The 20,151-nt window shown below is 37.3% G+C and overlaps 1 long non-coding RNA gene across 5 annotated transcripts in view; it reads right to left on the reverse strand.

Moving 5' to 3' along the window:
* Positions 1–20,151, reverse strand: part of LOC149747719 (uncharacterized) — a 65,114-nt gene that overhangs the window by 15,718 nt on the left and 29,245 nt on the right. For 2 of the 5 annotated variants that reach the window (XR_016395394.1, XR_016395393.1), the window contains exons 6-7: positions 5,858–5,984; positions 4,089–4,152 (exon numbers count right to left, since the gene is read on the reverse strand). This is a non-coding gene — a long non-coding RNA (uncharacterized LOC149747719). Of the gene's footprint in view, positions 1–11; positions 4,153–5,857; positions 5,985–20,151 lie in introns of those variants that run through there. The other 3 variants (XR_016395395.1, XR_016395392.1, XR_016395396.1) reach the window with 2 other exon arrangements.

The following is a 20,151-nucleotide window of genomic DNA, read 5'->3' on the forward strand; positions in this document are numbered from 1 at the left end:
TGTGACAGTAAAAGCACACTCACTAGGGACTAGGAGTTTGAGAAGGACTTAGAAAATTGTTTGACACCTGGAAAACATGGCTCCAGAATAGGAAAAAAAATCTGCAAAATTGAGATAAAAACTTGTGTAATTAATATTTTCAACTAATATTACTACAACAGCAATGTTACTCAGCTTTCATATAGTTATCTATAAATTATATTGGATATGTGACTTGGGCACATTTTAATGCATTTGATAACATTGAGGGTAAAGCTTCTAAAAGGGCAACTGCCTAGGACTGAGGAAGGTTTAAAAATGGCCCTGCACAGAATGAACTAGAAGTGACTTCAATGGGAGGGTGAGGCAGAGATGCTGGACCCGGAGAGTGACAGAGCAGGCGTACATTGGAGAGAGCTTTCCTACACAGGAGAGCCAAGAATTTGTTACTTATTGAGTGGGGAGCATGAAGGTAGGGGACCCTATAATGAGAATCCTAGGATTGCTTCTAGATTTCTAACTTGGATAAATGACAGGACGGTACTCTTTGGTGAACACTAAAGGAACAGCAACAGCAGCAAAAGTCAATGCCACCTTTAAAGTAAATTTGGCAGTCTTCTCCTTTTTGAATGAGTGAAAATGCATTAATTAAAGACATACACATTCACACACCTGCTAATATCTGCTCTTCTGCAATCATGTGTTTTCTGTAGAGCGTCTAAATATCTATTCCAGTTGAAGTAGTGCTTAAATACTTCAATATGCCTCTTTTCAGCCAAAAAGAAAAACTGTCTATGACTGTTTCAACATATTTTAAATATATGTATAATCATTGCCAACTTATCTGCTCTGCAGATACTAGTTTCCTATACGATATTTAATATCTCCCTTTACTGAAAGTGTCACTGCTCAGTATTATGATTAATGTTTTTCATTTTTATTATATGTCTGAATGTTAGAATTATTGATTAATCTCTTTATTAATGGAATGATCTTCAGCACAATGTTAAATACTCTTCTTCTCTACTATTATTATAATGTTATTTTAAAGATTTTCCACACAATTACTTTAAATGGGATTTTCAGACTTTTTCAGGCTTTTCGAAGTCAGTAGGATAGGCTCCAGTGAGTAAAAGAAATGCTGAAGAACAACAATATGAATTAAACAAACTTAAGTAGTTAAGAAAGCACTAACCTAGCCATTGAGAAATATATACTAATATTTACATAGTATGTACATATAAATCAATAGTTTCAAAATGAGATAATCCACTGAACAAAATATCTTAAAATGTGAATTAAAAGATGTTGTAGGGCTTCCCTGGTGGCACAGTGGTTGAGAGTCCGCCTGCCGATGCAGGGGACACGGGTTCGTGCCCCGGTCCGGGAAGATCCCACATGCCACAGAGCGGCTGGGCCCGTGAGCCATGGCCGCTGAGCCTGCGCGTCCGGAGCCTGTGCTCTGCAACGGGAGAGGCCACAACAGTGAGAGGCCCGTGGACCGCAAAAGAAAATAATAGTAAATAGAAAATAATAATAATAAAAAAATAAAAGATGTTGTAAAACCTCTATATGATTAAAATACAAAAAAATTTATAAGCTTGGAATATAAATAATAAGTGCATTTTTGTCTGGGAGACGAGTTGTTATCTGGGAAACCTCAAGACATTTTGTAGATTATCGAAATCACGTTACTATCGATCTTGAGCATTTCTCCTATCAACTCTATAATTAGTACTGGAAATTAGCATTATGACTCTATTTCACTATCAGGAACACTGAAGAAACTATGTAAAGTGCTAAACCTTGGTTTTAACAAATAGAACACAATTCATCTGAAGAAGATGTTACAATGAACTGAGGAATTAAAAGATCTCAAAGTAGAGAAATTTCACTGACTGCAGTATAAACAACTTGAGGGTAGAGAGTTTCTGTTTTTCCTGTTTGCCCTCCAAATTTTGGAACAGTGTTATATGCACGGTGCAGGGTAATAAGCAAATATTTAACAAATGAAAAGTACTGAATTCATTACCTTGTGGTACAAATTAGGATTTCTTTTGTACTGTAACTAGAAGGTTTTAATTTCAGCATTATGACTTATTAATGTCTTTATGTGATTCCCAGTTCTGTGTCAACCAAACTTATTTGAGTGATAATTAGAGGACTTCATGTTTATCCTATCTTCTAGGATTTCACTTTTGCATATCTGTTAATTCATAATTTTGATATTTTTAGAGCACAACCAAAGACTATAAAAACACATAGAGCAAGCACTTGCTAAAGAACTCTAAATATGAACTCAGATATGAAATTAGAGCCATGCTTGGTTATACTTCTAAGTGCTTCATCTAAAGAGAGACCTGCAACACTGCTGCATGAATTAATCACCTAGGGTGACTTTTAAACCTACCAACAGCTGGCCCCTCTATCATATCTGATTTTATTCAATAGTCTAAATGATAATAATTTTTTGATCAAGAACTTTATTTTACTGGTTGTAAAGGTGCGCACATGCAGGCGCACACAATCACCAGTGCTTTTAAAAATTGCGGGACAGAATTAATCATAATTATTGAGTTTAAATGTCATTTATCAACTTATTAAAGTGCAAGCAAGCAGGGAAAATAAGCTAAAGACAAGTCTTTCGTTTTTCAATTTATTTTTAAAATGTCTTGTAGAAATCTTTATGAAATTAACACAAAATGGTGGTACCAAAAATCTTTTTGCTTTGTTTATTCCCTAGTCTGTGGCAATGTAAACAGTGCAAGTTTACCCAGAATTTAAGTTAAGGAAAGCTATACTGTATTAAGTTTAGCCAAACATTGTCTAACTTGCAATCATATTTTTTTCAAATAAATAAAATTTCTATTCTCCTCCCTCTCTCCTCATCTCCCTTAAGGTATGTCAACTCTAACCCCGCCCCCCCCATACACACAACTTGTTGCCTCTGACATTATCTCCTCTACTAGACGCACTTTTGTACTTATTGCTACACAATAGTTCAACAATAAAATGTGATAAATGCAGGCAAAGGTGTTTCAAGAAAGAAGGTAAATGTCCTTACACATTTTCAACATAGAAACAGAATTTTTCAAAAATGAGTTACAAAACAGCAAAATTTTAAAAAAATTAGTTATAGATAAAGTTTGCAGATAATGTTGTCATTCCTCTTAAAAGAAGAGGGATAAGGCACAGAAGAAATGTAGTGTTGAGGACAATGCTGTCGTTATTACTTGTTTGCCGTTTGATGGTGGGTAAAATAATTAATTTCATTGGGTTTCTCTTTCTGTGCCTCTAAAATGTGGATTCCCAGGCTAAGAAAATATTTCAAATCTTTTCTAGGTCGAAAAGTCACAGACCTTAGTGTCTGCGTACCATTTACAAAGGCCACATTTTCACAAAAGATAGCATTCTTGGAAAACACCTTTATAGAAAGAAAAAGCTATATTTAGAAAGTCCACTCAGTGTCCAGGGTTTTCTGAAGTCGTACTGCTGTTTATAACCAGGTGTAGGCCAGGAGGACAACACATTTGCTTTAATAACTGTCCAGATTTCTTGGAGTTAAAGATAAGTTTTTCATTATTCTGTTGACCTAAGAAATTATTGAAAATAAGAATTGTTCTAATTTACTTATTGAATTGCCCAGTTCTTACCTGGCCTGACATGAAAGGTGATTTAAAAGATTGCATTTAAGTTTGGACATATAGCCTTCATCCTGCTGTTTCATCACAGACCTCTTACAGGATAAACACGTGCAACCATTTTGAGTTTCTGAATGCGAGTGCTCCTTAGAGTATCTGCCCCTTATAAATTTCTTGCCAACTTACTCCACTTTGAATGCAGGTAGAAATTTATAAATTTATCCAAGAACTTATTTTTATTTTTATGAATCTTACTGGTTTTCTTTTAATACCGAGGACTTTATCAAATTCATGGACATTTGATAGAATAAAAAGCAAAAGCATAATTAGGAAAAATCCAAAAACCTCAAATAGAAAATAAGATGCTATGTTGTTAGTAACAGAAATTAGCACAAATGGACTGAAAAACTGACCACCATTGTAAACTGAGCTTTTAACTAGGGGAGTCGCCAGGAAAAGGAGGATTACCTGACTCAGGGGTCTTCTCCTCTTTCTTTGCCCTCTTTTAACAATCTCGAAAATTAAAGAAAGGCTGAAATGACAATAAAAATAATTTATTTCCCAAACCAAAGTATAAATAGCAATTTTAGCCGCTAGTGATTCTGAAATTGCCCTGAACTTTGTCCTTATAAAAATGCTCCAAGAATTACGTTTTGCAAATCCACAGATTTACTATCCATATTCAAGTCATTTATGTAGACAAAGAATGTAGCCAGCCTTATCGGTAACACAGGATGTTATAACCATCAAGCCATCAGCCACTGAAGCCACACCCAAAGCCGCACCCTGAGGGGATTCAGGATGGAGAAAACAGGATACTGGCCCTAGATAAATAAAGTGCAAATCAAGGGAATGATTCCCAGGAGACCAGATTCTTGCATCTCACCATATATAGAAAAGTGCTACATTTATTAACTTAAGATGTCTAGTTTCTTTAATTAACAGTAATCTTTTGATGTTCCAACTACCTGTTTGTTTTTTTGCAAGAACCCCTAAATACCCTGTGCCCTCCCTTACCTCTTCAGAACAGTCCCTCAGAGCTATCTGAGAGGCTGTCTCCTGACTTCAGTCCTCAGTATGTCCTCCACATAAAACATAATTCTCAACTTCTAGGTTGTGCATTGTTTTCCAGTCAACATTTAATTGTATGGCTCATGTGGGTACTATGCCTAAATGTAATGGGATGGGCTGTAAATTATTAAAACTAGATAAATTCTGTCAGCTCTACCACTAGCTGAGATCCAGGCTTTCACCTCTGGATACCTCTGGCAGATATGGGGTCCGTGTTGGTCTTAAAATTATTCTTAGAATAGTGGGGACTCATTCATTCTTTCAACACATTTTATTGCTTATATTCTATGTGTCAGTTACAGTGCTGGGTCTTGAAATACAGAAGTCAACACACGAAAATACAAGGATAAAACACATTTTCTACCATATTAACTTTTTTCATTCATTAATTCATCCCTAAGTCATTCAACACGCATCTTCTTATTGAATACTGATGAGGGGTCAAATGCTATGCTAAACACTCAGTATATAGCTGCAAACGAGATGGACAGGCCCTGATTTTGATGTCACTACTATCTTTTGTCCTGCCATATAATGGGACAGCTTCATTATTCCCTTTACCCTAAGTTTTTATCACAAATTGCTAATGAAAATAAAGCTGTTAGTGGAGTTTCAACATGCATAGGTAAATGAGAACACAGAACTCCCCTTTCTCATGTCCCGTTCTCCTCCTTCTAACTCCCTATGTGAACTCACTTTGTGCCAAGGACAAGAAGCTGTGACCCAATAAGAACCAAGCTGATTTCCTCACACTGACTGGGGCTATTGCTCACTTAGAAGACTTGATGCTTAATTTTGATAAGCAACTAGAAGACCATGGAGACAACCTATAAAAATGATTTGTCTTGGGAGAAAATACTAAAGAGGGTTAATGTGCTGTTCCACATGTCTAACCTCCTGGGATTAAACCACAGGCACCAAGATCACCAAGTGTACTTGGCAACAATGAGCTAAAAAAAAAAAAAAGCATCATACTGTTATTGTATTCATATTCCCCCAAGGCGCTCTCTGATAAACACCACAACCTCTAAGAGAATTGAGAACAGCTTCCTTGTGGGGTAGGTTATATAATATATATGCATCTTTTTCCAAGCAGTTAAATCATATCCAGCTATCAGCACACCTTACTTAAGGTGATCGTAATGTATGAGATTAAATGTTCCTACCTGATCGGAAACCTTCTTGTCCTCAATTCATTGGCTGTACTGGATTTTTTTTCTTCGGTCAGACCTTCAGACTTCTACCAGAAATCGTTCCTTTGGGGAAACCAGGCCTTCCCAGAAACTCAGGAAACTGAAATGGAGACAACAAGAGAGAAGGAAATTATTTGGACACACAGACCTCAATTGTTTGGTTTTAAGTAAACGTCCAAGCAAACATCTTCTAGATGGTATAATAACTTTAGGGAAATTCACGGTTTATAAGTTTGGGTACTCATAAACTGAGCATATTATGATAAGAGTACAGGTTGCATTTTGTGTCTTCAACTCAAGCAAAGGCTTCAAAAAAGGCCCAGTTATCCTTTGTTCATTAAGACACAAAGAGAGGGCGAAAAGGGCAAGTTTCGAAGTCTTTTTCTTTACAATTTACTTCCTTTCTTCAGTCTTCAACAAGATCTTCAGGAAATTAACTTTACTAAAGTTAATTATTCATAAAATAAACATAGGAACCTGCAGAAGACTATTTCACAGAGACCTGTAATGTACAATATCCATTGCATACATGCACCATGAGCTTGTCTTTTCTAGCACTGGCATACACAAAACTCTGTGTGTGTGTGTGTGCGCGCGCGTGTGTGTGTGTGTGTACACGTGTGTGTCTTTTTCTGTGATGGAGCCATAGGGAGAAAATAAATCTATTGGCTGCAATTCAGTGATGTACGAAGATTTAAAGGTAAAGGAGAAGGTTACATCAAGTGAAACTATAAAGTCATGAGGTTGTGGTTCCAAAATAATAACAATAGCAGTCTTCTGTAACCAAGGGAGCAGGCTCCTCAAATTATAGTCACACCTGTTAGACCATCTGCCCATACATTTCACACTATCATTAATGGAAAACAAATGGCACTGTCTCTCCTTCCCTTTATCCATTGGCCATCCTCATATGAACTCTTTTTCTCTTCAAGGTCATGCTCTTTCCTATCTGTTTAAAAATATTAGGATTTAGGAGGAGTGATACGTAATGTGCCGTGCCTTGGTACTTGTACCAGTGACGGCTCTGTAAGGAGCACTGGGTTGTTAGGAGGCTATCAACTGAGTTCCCCTAGAAGCAGAACTTGAGGCGATAATTTGAGTGCAAACTGCTCATCTGGGAGGTGCTTCCAGAAAACTCAGAAGTGGAGTGGGAATTGAGAATGGAGGCATGGAAGGAAGCCAACAGAGGTGTATTACCGAATAAATTACTCCTGCAGGGAACTGCTGCCAGTACTTCAGGCGAGTTCTGTGAAACTCTACAGAACATGTCTCAGAGTTATCCCAAGAATCGGTGAGAAACTTGAAGTACTTATCTTCCAGTCCCCTCTGTCCTTGGTTGAAAGCTACACCCAGATACATTAACTCCTGTACACTTCTGGCCTGCCCTAAGGTGGATAATTGCAGGCGGCAGCATGATTCTATCAGCATATACTGGAATGATGAGTGCTGGGGAGATATGAGTGGAGCATCGAAACCATCTAATACAGTCGGGGCAGGAGATATTAATTATTGGCTTGAAAGTCCAAATGGATAACCTTAAATTCCTGGGTTTATGGTTTTACTTTGAGGTATTTAAGCATGATGTATGAGTAAAAATTTCCTCTGTTAAATCAAGTTTAAGGTCCTAACTCCCTAATCTTCTGGAAAACTGTGGTATCTTGTAACAGATTTTTGAAAAGTAACATGATTAAGATTTCAAATTGACCATTCATTCATTCACTCATTCAACACACATTTATTGAACACCTAAAGTATGTCATGGGATAAACTAGGCACCAGTGTTACTGTTATTAAAATCATTATAGTGCCACCTAGAATTCAATGTATTGTGACACTCAAGTAAGAAAATCCATAGTTACCGTAAAAGATATTACAGAGTGCTATAGGAAGACACAGTAAGACCTTAATTCATGCTGTGGACAGTAGTATATGGGCGATATCAGTAGGGCTTCCTGTAGAAGGCAATTGAAATGGATATGTAACATGAAGGAAGGGTGAAGTTTTGAGGAAAAGAGAAGATAAATTCACAGTTGCCAGAAAATGAATGGTTAAGGATCAGTCCAGAAAGGAGTTCCATTCATAATCAGTATAAGAAATGCTCACTAGGGCTTCCCTCGTGGCGCAGTGGTTGAGAGGCCGCCTGCCGATGCAGGGGACACGGGTTCGTGTCCCGGTCCGGGAAGATCCCACATGCCGCGGAGCGGCTAGGCCCCGTGAGCCATGGACACTGAGCCTGCGCGTCCGGAGCCTGTGCTCCGCAACGGGAGAGGCCACAACAGTGAGAGGCCCGCGTACCGCAAAAAGAAAGAAAAAAAAAAAAAAAGAGAAATGCTCACTGGCGTGTAGGAAAAGAAGACAATGGAGAGGGGCGTAGAAGCCAGATCATGCATGGTCCATGTATGTATAGTAAGTGCTATGGTCTAGTCTTTGTGTTCCCCTCCAAATTCATACGTTGAAATCTTAATTTCCGTAGCTGATAGTATTAGTAGGTGGGGCCTTTGGGAAATGATTATGGTATTAGTGCTCTTATAAAAGAGACCCCACAGAGCTCCCTAAGCTCTTCTGCCATGTGAGGATACAATGAGAAGTCTGTGATTCAGAAGAGGGCCCTTATCTGACCATACTGGCAACCTATTCTTGAACTCACAGCCTCCGGAGCCGTGAGAAAAAAAATTCCTGGTGTTTATGAGCCACCCAACCTGCAGTATAATCTTACAGCAGCCCAAAAGGACAAAGAGAGTTTGGATGTGAGATTTTCCTCCAAGAAAGATGGGAATCCATTGAAGGATTTTACCTGGTAACTTAGAAGAGAGAAAAGTTTCATAACACAATCAGGTACTTTTATAAGAAAAATTTGTTTCTTTTTCAGAAAGATCACTCTGGAAATACTGTGACTAGATTTTTGGAGAAGTCTGATGGCAGGCCCGGATATAGAAAGATGAGTTGGTAGTCCATTAATATAAGTCAAACAAGAAAGTGGATATAAAAAGTGTGAATTTGTGGCTGAGAGTTCTTTTCTTTTACTACTTGAAAAATGTTATGTCAATGCTTCTGACTCCATAATTTTAGACAAGAAATATGCTGTCATTGGAATTGGTTTCTCAATAAGTGATGCATCGTTTCTGCCTGTCCACTTTCGAGATTTGTTTCGTCTCTACTTTTCAGAAGTTTAATTATGACGCGTCTTGACAAGGATACCTTTGTGTTTTTCCTCTTTGGATTTGCTCAGATTCTTGGATGTGTGCTTATGTCTTCTAAAAAATTGGGAACGTTTCAGTCATTATTTCTCTGAATACTTTGTCAGTCCTATGTGCTCTCTGTTTTCATTCTGGAACCTTGATGATATGAATGTTAGTGCTTTTGTTACTGTTTACAGGTTCTTGAGATCCTGTTCTTTCTCCCATCTCTACCCCTCAGCCTATTTTTCTCTGTACATGTGGTACATTGTATTGATCTCTTCTAACTTCATGATTCTGTGCTTTGTAATCTCCACTCTACTCTTGAGCAAAGTTTTTTGATTGTTGTGTTTTTCAGTTCTACTGTTCTCATTTGTTTTTATTCTTATAACTTCTAGTTCTTTGTTCACATTTTCTATTTTTCCCATTTCCGTCAAGGAACACATAATTGCTAACTGAAGCATTTATGTGACAGCTTATTTAAAACCCCTGTCTGATAATTTCAATAGATGTTTTATCTCAGTGCTGGTGTAGGTCTATTGTCTTTTCTCATTTATTCTGTGATTTCCTGCTTCTTGGTGCCATGAGTATTTTTCAATTGGATTCTAAACATTGTGAGTTATTATATGACTCTGTATCCCATTTAATTTTATTATTACTTTTTAGAAGGAAGTCATCCTATTGGAGGTGGAGTATGAGGACTGGGGGGTTACGTACAGATTTCCACTGGGCCCTACTGTCAAAACCCCAGCAAAAGTGGGCACTTACATTCTCTCACTGCAGACAGATCAAGTAGAAGTTCAGCTATCCTACTGGCCCTTCTGACACCTTCCCCCCAAAAGTGGGAACATTAATATCATTCTGTTGCCTTTTAGTAGGAGTGGAAGTTCATCTCCCCAGTAGATTTCTTGACACCAGGGGAGGGGAGAGGTGAAGTGTTTGCTGTGTTTGCTGTCCTTCCTCCCACTTCATTCCTTCTTGTTGATGCCGGGTGTGGGTAGAGGGTCAGCTACCTGCTGGCCCCACTGACACCAGGGTAAGAGGAAGAGAACTGCCAACTAGCCCTGCTTGTGCCATCTCATTCTGTCTTACTGCCTCAGGACGGTTATGGGGATTCAGCACCCCATTGGGTCTCACTGACACCATGTGTTGGGGGTTAGTGGGGTGCCTACTCCCTCCAACCTGTAACATCCTATTCTTATCGATGTCAGGGAGAGACGGAGGCTAGGTCCCACCATTGGACCCCACGACTGTGTGAGGGCAGCCCAGTGTTAACTAGCCTGTCAGGCACCACCTTTGAAAGTCTCTTTGCTAATGCAAAGGGGTGGAGGCTCAGCTCACCACTGCACCACACTGAAACAGCCCTGGTGGCGAATCAGAGCGCTGCCTCTTCTGGAGGGCAGGAGTGGGGTGGTGTGGAAGATCAAATCCTAGCTTGGCCCAACTGAAACCACAGGACATAGGGGATGGGTGCAATATTCCACTGGCACTTGGCTCGAGTAGTGTGTATATTATTGCCCAAATGGTTTTCTGTCTTTGACAACCCCTTTCCTCATACCTTGGCTAGGGGGAACGGGGGTTTTGTGTTTTCTTTTTTGAAGCTTTTTTGTCTGTTGTTCTGTTGGTGGTTATTGATTGGGGGTTCCTGTAATACCCTCTCCAGGATGTATGGGAAGCAACAGGAAACACAGGGGACTCATCACCATGTTATTCCTCAAGTCCCAAAGTCCCTAGTTAAGTCTGCCTTCTCATTTCCACCTTTCAGTGTCTTCCTATGTTTGTCTGTTGTTATGTTCAGGGTTTTAGTTTTAAGTGGAAGAACCTGGGAGAAATGGGCTACTTCATCTTCTTGGAAGCAGAGGTCTGGAGGCCTATGGATGTTACAAAGTACTGCTGACTGTAAATTAAAATTTGATGATATACACCTTGCCCTTTAAGAATTCTTCTGCTAGATGATGTGGCTTCCCAAAGTAGCTACAATTTGATTTTCATACTTCTAAAAGTCAAGTGTTTTGCCGCAGTTGAAATTTAAAGATAAGCAAGAGATGAGGCTAAGATGATCTATGTGGTAACAGATTAAAGTTGGAAACATCAATATACATTCATGCTTAGCTTAATATTGCTTCATATTACCTTAACACACATGGTTATGTAGAGAGATACTTATAGATATGTCCATATACGTGGGGAATGTACACACATGTTATCTCTTTGCTCTGTCAGCTGAGAAGATCTAGAAGCAATGACATCCGGGCAGCAATTAGCACACCCCACACCCAGATCCTGCTGTCTAATGCTGTTCTCCACTAAAAAGACCTAGTTATCCTTGAAGAAATAGCTGATTCTAGGACTGGGGCAGTAAATATACAAGATTTATATACAAGGCCATCTTATAGTGTCAGAAAGTAAGGAAGTTCCAAAAAAATATATAGGATGGGGATACCTCAGAGTGGCACACGAGCCACTGAACTGAAAAGAGTTCACAAGGGTCAGGACTAGAGCAATTTGAGGAACAAAGTAACTAACGTAGAATTAGATTATGACCCAAAGTATAAAATAAAAATCCGTGAGTTCTTCTGATATAAATAAATAATTGGATACATAAATAAATGCGGGAGAATAGATAAATCTCCAGTGCAAAAGAATTCCAAATAGTTTATGTAGTACTCCATCTTAAGCATAACTCTCTATTCCTTAGTTGTGGGCTGAGCATATTGACTTCCTTCCAAAAAGTACAATATGGAGAAGGGAAAACAGTAATTTTACAATGGAGAAACCTGAAAAACACTACCTCAGCCTGGTGATCAAGGTCGACCTCAGCATTCATAATGCATATTGATACTTTGTACACTTGATGTGATCTGACAAAATAACCCTTCTACTCTTGTGGTCTTCCTCCCCAAAACACATAATCCCAATATTATCAATGAAACATGCATCAAACAAATTCTAGTAGCGGGCATCCTACACAAGCCTAACTACTCAAAATTGCCAAGGTCATGCAAGGAAAATCTGAGAAGCTATCAAACCCAAGAGGAGCCTAAGGAAACATGGCAACTAAATGTAATGTGATGTTTTGGATGAAATCCTGGAATAGAAAAAGGACATTAGGTAAAAACTAAGGAACTGGACAAATGTATGGACTATAGTAAACAATAATGTATCAATATTTGTTCACTGATTGTAACAATGTAACATACTAATATAAGTTGATCGTCACAGAGGGAAATGGGTATAGTGTATATGGAAACACTTTATACTATCTTCTCAATTTTTCTGTAAAATTAAAACACTTCTAAAAAATAAAGTCTATAAAAACGTTGTGTTTTCTTGTTTTATGATTATGTGCCTGTATTTCCTAATAAATATGTAAATTTGCTTTGCCTTCCTTGATACTGATATTAAAGAAAATACTAAGTAACTCTGAAAGAATTTGTAACTCCAATTTAACAAGCAATAATTCTGGGTATTAACTTTTTAGGAGAACCCACTGAATAAATCAAAGCAAATTGTCTTTAAAGGCTGAATTTCTTTTCAGTGTTTAATCTTTTCTATGATTAATGCATACCACAAGCATGGTTCTCTTTCAAAGGGCAGAAAACATTGCTTGTAGGCAAGGTCTAAAATACAGTGAAATATTCATGTATGATGCTATAACAACTTTAATGTATTTTATGTTTTCAAAATGATGAAGTGTTATTTCAGTCAATAAAGTATTCACTTTTATACATTTCCTACCCACCTTTTCCCAGAACACCCACAAGGAAATGATACTATCATCTGATATTAGGCTCATCAATTTAAATTGGAGTTTTTGGTAGCTGTGGTTGCCAACGGTACTGGAATGTGTGATACTTTTACAAATCCTCTCCATGGCAAAATCTGATCTTCACAAGGTAGATCACAGTACGTGCCTAAGGCCAATGACATAGAGCTTTGTAGCTAGATTACCAAGCATTTTACTTAGAGGCACAATAGAATGTAGAAAAGGCCATTTCTCCTTCTGTCTTTTTCTGCTCAAAGGTCACTCACCATCTCAGAAGTTTTCCATAAACTCAGACTATATAATGTCACTTAATGTGAATGTAGCTCAACATTCTGTTTTAGTACAGCTAATCTCACATTATTTTATTGGTCCTAAATATGTAAATCATCAGCAAAGTTTTGTACTTAACTTTTTTTTTGGATGTGGACCATTTTTTAAAGTCTTCATTGAATTTGTTACAATACTGCTTCTGTTTTATGTTCTGGTTTTTTGGCTGCGAGGCATGTGGGACCATAGCTCCCCGACTAGGGATTGAACCCACACCCCCCTGCATTGGAAGGCGAAGTCTTAACCACTGGACCGCCAGGGAAGTCCCTGTACTTAACTTTTAAAAATAATTAAAATAAGCTATTCAACACATTTTTCCTAAAAAAAAAAAAAAAAAGTAATTCTTCTTAGGCTGGCCCTGGGCACATACATGACTTTGCCATTTTTTCCATGGATTATTTTCTTATCTGTTCTACTGTGTCACATTTCTTCTACCTTCTCAAAAAGAAGCATTTAAAAATTCATCTACGCGTTCATGCATTCATACATTTATTAAATAAATCTACCGAACACCTACATACGGCACAGAAAAGGAGGCAGAAAACTAATCTGGGTTGCACAGAAAGTAATGAACTCAGTTAAAATTTTTGGTGAAAACAGGTGTTACTCAATCTACTGGAAATTACATTTCATTATGGGGACTCACACACTCAAGGAAAACCAAGACCTAAATAATAATAAAGTAATAAAAGCACTAGCCATTTACTGAGTGCCTGCTTTTACCTGACTCTGAAACTCTAAAATCATTACGGATGTTTTGAGGATTGTCTGATATAATTGTAATTTCTATTTTACAGATGAAAATAACAAGGTTCAGAGACATTAGGTTACTTGCCTAAAGTGAAGTGGCCCAGAAACTACACAACTGGAAATTGAACCTTAGATTTCATAATGCCACAATCTGTGCTTTTAATCACAATGTGTGTGTGTGCGTGTGTGTGTGTGAGAGAGAGAGAGACAGAGAGAGACAGAGAGAGAGAGAGAGAGAAAGAGAGAGAATGTGTTTAATAGAGAACTTCTGAGAAATGGCAAGAAAACTGCCAGGTACCCATAAAACAATAATTTAGGAGCTTCTTACTATACAAGTAATTGTTAATCATATGGCTGAACTAAGGATCTCTCACTTTTGAACTAAGAAATCAAAAGCTTCCAGAAGTTGAGTCTAAATTTTACACTTACATAAGATACTTCATACAGAATGCTAAAGTATACTAACTAAAGAGTTCTGAAAATACTGGAAGCATTCATACTAGTATGATTTCATAATGTGGATAATAGAGGATTTAAGAAATTGGCAGATGCAACTGCAGACTCATTTCTTATCATTTCTGTGAAGGGCAAGATAAATCAATAAAATGAGAAAAATGAAAAAAGAATGGCTAGCAATTTTAGGTAGTTTGCTTCATCTCCATACTAGAAAAGACTAAGCAAAAAAAAAAAACTTCTCGAAATTTTATTTTGAAAGCACCTACAAGTGTATATGGTCTTTTTATACCAAATAACTTGGAATTATGAACTGTCCAATAAGTCTAATCTTCTCTGATGATAAAATTGCTGGCTTTATTTGAAACTATGAAATGAAAAGTGAGGTAATAATCAGAAATTCTTAAGAAAAGGAGTAGACAAAACAAAATTCTAAGAGTTGTGTCAAAAAATATTTTGAAACGAACATAAAATCCCCATTACTGGTACAGAGCTTTTAAAACTTTATCTTGGTTTTAAGCTTTAATAAACATTGATATGTTTACATAATTACTGTCATAAGGAAGACACAATTTTAGGTCAGCTTTCTTCATTGTTTCTTTATTAAGCATTATTTTATTTTGCTCCATCATCTTGTAATTATAATATAGTAACTGTGTCACTTTCTACTAAGTGGATATAATTTCCTAAACTGTTTTCCTATTCTTAACAATTAAAGGTGTTTCCAATGTTTTGTTATTACAAATGACATGACAATGAGCATCTTTATATAATAATTTTCTGGATTATAAATTATTTATCGGCATAAGCTTCCAGAATTAGAATTAATGTGTAAAAAGCTATTAACATTTTTATCTTGCTAGACATTGCCAAATTACTTGTCAAAAGATGGAACCAAATTATATTGCAAAAATCTTTGCCAACAGAAAACATTATATACAATTTTTGATTTTGCTGAATTATTAAGTTGGAAACCTATGTTCCATTTCTTTGAATTCTTTGATAACAGCGTGCTGCTGCAGGCTGCGAGGGCAGCCATGTCCATGAAGGCTCCCCAGAGTTGGAGCGGGGAAGTGGAAAAAGGTAAAAAAAAAATACTAATTGTATTTTCCCTCGATTGTTATCTCTCATTCTTTTCTGCCTCTGTGTAACTTATATCCAGGTAGCTGGAGAAACATCATGTGGCAGGGAAAATTGGTATTCCAATAAATTAATAAACACCAACTTCAAATGGATTTTCAAGACTGGAAATATTGCTCTGACTTACAGTAAGTTCTTTCTAATTCTCCTTAAGGACTATTTTCTTAGAAGCTTTCCCTACCCTCCTCAAATTTTCCTCCATCCTCTCTACTTCCTTCACTCTGAGCTGGTGAGGCGCTTCCTAACTCATTAGGAACACAGAAGTCAGTAAATAGTCCACTGCCAAATCCGTTAATTCATTAGCATTTGCATTGATCTTTGTATTCCCTTGCACTACAGGAGTTCAAGTTCAAAGGCCACGTGCACTACAGATAGCATTTCATTTTCTCTCATCTTCTCAAGTACTTCACAGCACTGCATTTTCTACAACCCATCTACTCCTTATGAATGATTCTTGCCAAAATTCAACCTCATTCTAGACTAGTAACTCCAACTTAAAATGTTAAAAACTATACGTGTAACACGAAAGCCTCCCTCCTCCTCTAATCCCTGCATATCTTCTTTAGCCAATTCATGTCTGAACTTTTCAAAATTGTTATCATCATATATTGTTTCCATTTCCTCACGTCCCATCTACTCTATAATTTACATCCATCTGACTTCCCTCACCGTAATCTCTCTGCCCACTGTCCTGAAATTTTACTTATGAAGGTCACCAGCGATCTCCATGTCAGTATAGCCAATGAATAGTTTTTCTCCTATTTCTAGGCTCTTTCCTTCTTTAAAAAAGAAAAAGAAAAACAAAAACCATTTTTTTTCCTCTATCCTTTCACACTCTCATCATCTTCTGTCCTGGTATATTTTACTGGCTTTCCGTGTTTAATCTGATTTCTAACATTCTATGAGTTTCCTTTATCTTCAGTGGAATAAACCACTATATGAAGGATTATTCTCAACAGTTAGTTCTCATAATAACAGTACTAGTAGCAGCAGTCAATACTTCTATAATGCTTATCATGTGCCAGACACTATTCTAAGACACTGTTTAAATACATATATATAGACACACACACACACACACACGAAGTTTTCCTCCTCATAGGCGTATGAAATAAGCCGATTATTATACCCATGTTACAAATGAGAAAACGGAGGCAATGAGAGGCCAAGGTCACATGATCAGTACTTGGTGAAGCCCCGCCTGAGTTAATGCTGGAACTTTAGAGGAGACAAGTTAAATAATGTCTCACAGATTGGCCTTAAAAGTGAGCAACATTTAATTAATGACTTGTGAAAGTATCAGAAAAAAAGGGGACATTTTAAATTGAATGGGATCTACTAAGTCATGGATCAGTAACTAAGAATGACTCTTATTGAATGAAATCATTTTTCATTATTCTTTTGAAAGAAGAATAATCTTGTGTTAGTGTTTCACAGTTTTTTTTTTCATTCACATATTTATTCTTTATTAGACACACATTTCCTACACACCTACGTGCCAGTGTCCGCTGCAAGCCTTGGAAGCAAAAAATTACAAAGTCCCTGCTCTTAAGCAAATGTCCAGTGGTGGAGGAAGACAGAGTAAACGTGTAAATAAATGTTGTACAGTGACAGAAATACGACTGGACAAAGGGATGGAGAGGCACTGAGGAGGCAGGTCTCTTTGGTCAAGATAGTAGTGGTGGCGTTTGAACCGAGACCTTAACGATAAGAGGGAAATTGGTCTGGGTAGATGGATTAGCCAATCTAAAGCTGGGAGAGCAAGAAGTAGAGCTTGTTGCATCTGAGGGACTGAAAAGGACAACTGTGCCTCGAGCCCCATGAAGGTCAGGGAAAGATGTAGTAAGTGACCAGAGCACACGGTCTCTGTGAGCCTGGCTAAGTAGTTGAAAATTTCATCTCTTTACAATAGATAGCCTTTAGAGGTTAGAAGCAGTGCAATAATAGCGTCTGATTTGTGCTTTTTAAAAGACTACTTTGACTGTTGAATGTCCTACAAAAGCAAAATACCTGTGTCTCTATGAAGCGCAGATAGTAAATTTTAAAAAGCCCAATGAGCTCATAAGCAGTTGGTTGACTAACTGTTATCATTTATCTTAACTAGACTTCATTAATAGAAGCTTGGTGACCTTGGGGTCCTGGGACATATTAGATTAGGGCAACCCAGCTATTTTCAAATAGTGTGATTTGAAGAATCCTTGAAATTGTTAGGGTCCAGGAAGATTATTTTATTGCTGGGGCTGGATGGGAAGTTTAGAATAAGAAAAGAAAGTATGATGGCTGGCTTCCATCTATTCTCCCTTTCTCTGGGAGAAATGATGGTGGGGTGACTACTTTGCTGTTGACCCAATGCTTCAATTTCAGAGCTGGTTCAATCCAGTAACTATTTGCTGAACAACTATTATATGTTAGGCACCCAGCTGCAACTGGGAATATAAAGAGAATAATTAATAAGAAAAGCAGGTATTACTAACAAGAGACAGGCACTGTGCTAATGCTTAACACGCACCATCTCAAGTTACATTAATTTACACACTAACCATAGGAGGTAGATGCATTTATTATACCATTTTCCAGGTGAGAAATCTAATCCCTTTAAGGGGCTTAAGTTACTTCTCCAAGGTTACACAGCTAGTTAGGGGCATAGGCAGTATTTGGACTCAGGTCTGGTATCAGCACCAATTCTCTTAGCCATTATGCTCTCTAAGGACCTTACTTGAGAAGTTCAGATTATACATATATGGGTACAACCAACCCTAAGACCATCTGGCAAAACTGGCTGCTTGAGAAGTCCTGGATTTATGTAACATGCTCTTGGAATGGAGAAGATCGTGAAGGAGGGTCCCCAAAACACACTCTCTATACTAAGGGGCAACAGAAGAGAGAAAGAATTAGCCTACAGCAGTATGATATTGAGGACCAAGAAACAGTGTTTCTCTCTTTTGTGAACAGTTATTAAATTATTTCTACTTCAGAATATCAGAAAGAAATCACAGGACTATGGACAGTTTGCTGAGCCACCCTATCTATCTTAGCGTGAATCCTGGCAGGTGTAGAGCTCATAGTATGACCCTGGCACCTAAGTGTAGTTAAGTAAGCTTTCATTTTTCTTCGGCCTTAAAGCAAAGCAGCTTTCTGATAGGTATAATTTAGGAAAGTCTTCCAAGAAAATAGTTAAAGTCCACTTTAAATATCTCAGAGAAAAGCAATTTTGCAAAAGATCTATCAGCAAAAGCAAGGCCAAACACACCAATTATTTACTGAGACTTGTATTGTTATATCATTGCTCATGTTGTTTCTTTATGCATTTACCTGGAAGAAGGCTTTTAATGTTCAACAATTCTCAAAGAGATAAAGACCCACACTGATGTGCCAGAAAGAGCTTTGCCCTGGAATTAGATCAGTTTAGGTTTGGCTACTTACTAGAATTAGGTAACATTCTTAATCTTTCTGAGCCTGTCTCCTATCTGCAAATAGGGATACCACTATCTATTACAGAGGGATGTGCTTAAATTAAATGACACATGTAAGTGAAATATATCCTTCCAGGCTGAGAACATACCTAGTAAATGTTAAGTGATCTGCAAATATTCTGCTTTCTTGAAACGGATGAAACCTGTTATCATGATTTTAACCAATGGTCTAAATATCAAGACAATATTTAGTTAAAAGTTATAGCTGTTCTTTCACTGTCCATCTGCATTTTCACATATTCTAACATATTCTCCTTGATAAATTGTGTCAATATTAGTAACATTTGTCATTTCAGCTATTACTGTTCATATGTTTAAAATATTTCAATGTGATATAAGTCGTTACTCAAAGGGATGCCTAGCTGGCTTTGTCAAAGATTTATTTTAAGTAAAAATAAAAGACTCATTTTCACCAAGTTTGATTGAACAGTGTATTCATTAACTGTATGAACTTTCTGGCCAACCCAATACAGTAGCCAAGACATGGAAACAACCTCAGTGTTTTCTTGTGGATGAATGGATGAAGAAAACGGGGTGCATACAACCTACTATTATTCAGCCATGATAAAGAAGGAAATCTGGCTATTTGTGACCACATGGGTGGGTTTGGGGGGCATTATGCTAAATGAAATGTCAGACAGAGAAAGATAAATACTTTATGATCTCATATGTGAAATCTAAAATACTGAACTCATGATAGAAAGAATGGAATGACGGTTGCCAGAGCTGGGGGTTGGAGGTGACGAAAATGAGGGAAGATGATCAAAAGGTAAAAACTTCTAGTTATAAGACAAGTGAGTAATGGTGATGTAATGTACAGCTCGGTCACTACAGTTAACAATACCGTATTTTATGTTTGAAAGTTGCTAAGAGAGTAGATCTTGAACGTTCTCATCACAAAGATAACATATGTAATTATGTGGGTTAACTAAACTTATTGTGGTAATCATTTCGCACACTATATATATATATATCAATCATCACATTGTACACCTTGGACAGATACAATATTATATATCAATTAAATCTCAATAAAACTGCAAAAATTTCATTTATATTTTAGCATAAATATATCAAATTGGGTTTCTTGACAAGATGAATAATAACTATAGATAAAAGGAAATAAGATATTGTTGTTGCTGTTGTTTGCTTTTCCAGAGTGCAAAACACTAAAAAGGGGGG

This window comes from Delphinapterus leucas, chromosome 13, assembly GCF_059928025.1.
Source record: "Delphinapterus leucas isolate spDelLeu-1000000601 "Yukka" chromosome 13, BTC_Dleu_Yukka2, whole genome shotgun sequence".
Taxonomy (NCBI): domain Eukaryota; kingdom Metazoa; phylum Chordata; class Mammalia; order Artiodactyla; family Monodontidae; genus Delphinapterus; species Delphinapterus leucas.